The sequence below is a fragment of the Dendropsophus ebraccatus genome, chromosome 6 (assembly GCF_027789765.1).
Source record: "Dendropsophus ebraccatus isolate aDenEbr1 chromosome 6, aDenEbr1.pat, whole genome shotgun sequence".
Taxonomy (NCBI): domain Eukaryota; kingdom Metazoa; phylum Chordata; class Amphibia; order Anura; family Hylidae; genus Dendropsophus; species Dendropsophus ebraccatus.
This window is the reverse complement of record NC_091459.1, coordinates 43367476-43372329: the sequence shown is the minus strand read 5'-3', so window position 1 is coordinate 43372329 and position 4854 is coordinate 43367476.

Sequence of the window (4854 nt, the reverse complement as noted above, 5' to 3'; positions counted from 1 at the left end):
GATAATGTAGAACCCCAATAACGTGTGATGCGCCTTGGAGCGATCCAGTATGCAGAGGCCGGGGTGATCAGGACAGGTGTCACACTGGAAAATGGTGTCCTTCCTGATCCCCCTGTTACCCCACACTCTGCACTTCTTCTGGGGTCTCCCTTTCTCCAGTGTGGGGGACGTCACCTGGAAAATGTTGTCCTGGTGCGATACGGGGTCCCACATATCCAGAAGCGCTGGGTCCGCTCCATGGCTGCTAAATATTAGGGCTCTATTACTACTTCTGATATGTTCGGATCGTGCCGCAAGCTACAGTAGCTCAGGCAGCGAGGGACCGGAAGAGGGGGTGCTGGTATAAAAGTTATCCCCATACAGGTGGTGACCTTTATCCAGCAGTGGGAAGATCAGTTCCCGGACGATGTCCCCACTAACTCCGAGGATGGGGGGGGGGGGAGTGGGCATCTGGGGGCTGGATTCGAGTGTCCCTTCCTTCATACACTCTAAGGGTACGTGCACACTGCGGAATGGCGAAGGATAACCCTTTGTGCATTCCGCAGCTGGCACCCGCCGGCGGACTGGTGCAGGCGCACGTCTCCGTCCGTGTCGTAGACTCCATTCTATGCACGGGCGGATTCCGCTCTGCGTCCAACGTGTTGATGGAATGACGGATGATGGAATCCGCCCGTGCATAGGATAGAGTCTATGACACGGGCGGAGACGCGCCCCTGCATCAGTCCGCCGGCGGGTGCCAGCTGCGGAATGCACGAAGGGTTATCCTTCGCCATTCCGCAGTGTGCACGTACCCTAAATCTGTAAGTGTACCCTGAGGTACTCTCACAGAGTTTGTAGAATTTCACGCCATACCGTCATCTCTTATTGGGACGGTACTGGCAGAAAAGACGTGTCTGGGGGGCAGCGTACGCTACGCTACTCCCAGACACGTCACTGGATGATGAGGAGGATGAGGATGAATGGAGGAACAAAGGACCCCCCATTCATCCTCACTGGCTGTTTCGGTGTCGGAGGCAATAATAACGTATGCGTCCGATACCGAAAACACCCTGGGGGCCATCTTTATATGGGGATTGGTATATAGGGTATGTAGTGGTGTAGTGTAAAACTTTATTCAATGTAGTGTGGTGTAATGTAGTGTTTTTTTACGTGGTTTTTACAGTAAGTATACAAAAAAAACCTACGCCAAAAATGGTGTTGCTGATAAATGCCGCACTTATGTTCAGCACTTATCAGCAGACCGTGGCAGTAGAATATAGAAAAAAAACACCCTACGCCAAAAAGGAGGAGTTGCTGATTAGCAGCGCACTTTCGTGCGATGCTGATCAACACTCAGCGGCGATAGGGTGCGGAAAATAGAAAAAAAAAATTTGGGAAAAAAAATTTTTTTTTTACTGCATTCTGAACATCCCTGTAGTGGCTGATACGTGTATTACACTTATCAGCCGCTAGGGGGCAGCAGAGCGCAAGATCCGAAAATAGACGACGCTGGAGCCGGAAAAATACGAAAAAAGACGACGCTGGAGCCGGAAAAAGCCGATCGGGACTCACGGAAGAAGCCGAAGTCCCGACAAGATGAAGAGGACGACGACGATCAGGACCCCGGGACAGGTGAGTAATGTACAAATACCTGCTCTGGACCCCTCAGCTACCTAGCTGAGGGGTCCGGAGCAGGTATTTATTACTTGTGGGGACTTTGATCGCCGCGAACGGCCGGCCGGCTGGCCGTTCACGGCGATCGGGACGGTGGTACCGTGACCACCATTACTTTTTACAGTAATGGCGGTTGGTGCCGTCCTCGGACAGCACCGACCGCCATTTTTTTCCGGGTCATCGGACCACCGATGGCCCGGAAAGGTTCCGATCGCCGCTATGGGCTTATCAGCCAATAGCGGCGATCGTCGGCATGGGGGGGGGTTAACAACCCTCCATGCCGACAGGGAGAGATGGCCTGCTATGTATTATAGCAGGCTATCTCCCCCGATCGGGACCCGGCCGGCCGCGGCGCCCATTTAAAGGGCGGACGTACCGGTACGTCATGGGTCCTTAAGTGACAGTGATCCATGACGTGCCGGTACGTCATGGGTCCTTAAGAGGTTAGAAGGGTACTCAGAAGGTTATCATTTTTTCAAATCAACTGGTGTCAGATAGTTAAACAGATTTGTAAATTTATTTTATAAAAAAGAAAAAAAATTACTTATAAGCCGCAGTTCACATGCACTACAGTGAGTTGTTCCGTGTAACGGCACCTGTGTACTGCAGCCTCAGCTACCCTTCACTTCACTGCCGCCGCTACACAGCTGAATGAGGAAAAAAAAGTAATTGTATAAAATTCCTGTACATTTTTTTGCAGTGTGGCAGGGCACACTATCCTCCTGATAGTGACCCCTGCCATTAGGGAATACTGCTGCTATGATGGAAAGCACTTGGTTTGCAACACTGTCAAGGTAGGTGGTATGTAGCAACATAACATCCACATGAATACAAGTCCCCAAAGTTCCTAAGAATATTGATCAAAGCATCACCCTGCCTTTGTCAGCTTGTCTGGTGCCGTCTCTTCTCCAGGTAAGCCATGCACATATATAATGTAAAACAAAATGTGATTCATCTGATCATGCAACCACCTTATTTTATTAAACCTTGGTTCCTTTTAGCAACTTTTCCAGCAATTTGTACTACAGTACTTCTATTGGATTGTACCAGACAGGCTACCTTTTATTTCTCAGTGCATGCCCACAACCAATGTCTTTTGTTGTCCTTCCTTGCACTACTTTTGGTAGGTACTAAACTCTGTACACTAAGAATACTGCACAAGGCCTGCTGATATAGAGATGCTACATATATATATTCCTCAGAGCCAACTACCAGGTACTCGCCGCTGTCTTGTATTTCTGATTTGCACAATAAAGAGTATTTATCTACCTAGATAGAGTAAACTGAAATGAAACAGTGTCTCATTTCCCCTATACTTCTCAGGAGAAGCTGTTGTGTCCCACCCTTGGCCAGGTGATCACTGTGTGATGTCAGCGGTGGGCAGTTACAAATAAGGTGTAAGGGTGGGTTCACACTGAGGAATTCTCGAGGAATTGTAGAGGAAAGTTTTCTGCTTGAAATTCCTCACCTATTCAGCTCTGGCAGAATAGGAGCAGAATTTGAGCGGAATGTAAGTGGAATTCGAGCAGAATTTCAAGCAGAATTAAATCCCCATTGACTCCTATAGGATTCCTCTAGCGGAATCCGCCCAAAGAATTGACATGTGAATTCTTCAGGCGGAAAGCGGATCCGCGGCGGAATTTTCAGCGTGGAAATTCTACTGTGTGAACAAATAAGCAGAAAGCCCATTAAAGCCAATGTGCATTCACAATGTTCATTCTTTACGGGCGGAATTCCGTGCAGAATCCGCCTGAAAATCTGCGAGTATTCCTCAGTGTGAACCCACCCTTACAGCTTGCCTGGCAAGAGAGAGATTATGTGACCTGTTTTAAAAGATAGCACCAGATGCAACTCTAAGGCCACAGAGCCGTGCACACAGACCAAAAGCGGTGGAATTGTCCGCCGCGGAATGCCACCAGCCTCCTTGTCATAGTGACACTCTATGGGAGGCTCCTCTCTCCACGCCGAAAAACGAACATGTTCATTCTTCAGCGCCGAGAGATGCGGCACGCGAGCCTCCCATAGAGTGTCATTACGACAAGGAGGCTCGCGGCATTCCGCCGCTTTTGCTGTGTGTGCACGCGGCCTAAAACAATGTTTCTGATAGATGCATTTTGCTGTCATAATTCAAATATTCTTCCTCTAGGGATTAAAAAAAAAAGAAAGGATTTGAATGGTTTTGTACAAAGAGGATTAGTGTAATAACTCTACGACCCTTGAGTGCTATCACTAAGCAATATTTTGTTTAATTCATATATTGGCCTTAAGCCATTCATTGCTTTTTCTTTCAGTGAATGAAAGCAACTTTCTTCTCCAGCATTATAACCAATGCCCAATAAGATTGGGTTAGATTTAAAGTTCTAATGCATTAATGTGCACAGATAAGTATGTATGCGTCTACAGTGGTGCTATCCAATGAATGAGAAATAACTTTTGATTCTGTGATAACCTTGCTTTAGTGGAAAGGTTACAAATTATTAGATAACGCTTCATATTGTATTTGGCAGTAAAAACACCTTTTCCCTGCTGTGTAGATAACACTTATCAGTTGATACAGCCATCACATACAACACCAGCTCTTTACACTTAAAGGGGTACTCCAGCAAAAAAAAACAACTTTCAAATTAACTGGTGCAAGAGATTTGTTATTAAACTATATTAAAAAATCTCCAGTCTTCCAGTACTTATCAACTGCTGTATGTCCTGCAGGAAGTGGTGTATACATTCCAGTCTGGAAAAAACAGGAGAGGTTTTCTATGGGGATTTGCTACTGTTCTGGACAGATCCAGACATAGAAAGAGGTGGTAGCAGAGAGCACTGTGTCAGTCTGGAAAGAATACACCACTTCCTGCAGGACATACAGCAGCTGATAAGTTCTGGTAGACTGAAGATTTTTTTATTAGAAGTAAATTACAAATATCTGGCACTTTCTGACACCAGTCAATTTGAAAGAAAAATGTTTTCGCTGGAGTACCCCTTTATTGCTAGGTTCACATTATATAAGAATGCCATCTTTCATAACCAGGGCCGCCATTGCGCAAGTAAGGTCCATAATTTTTTAGATAATGAACATTAATTGAACAATGACAACAGTTAAGAAAGACGGCCATCATTCTTACATGGTGTTAACCTAGCCAAAACTAAAAGTTCCCAAAAACAAACAAAATAAAAAAATTAAAATAAAAAACAGACTCTGTGGTA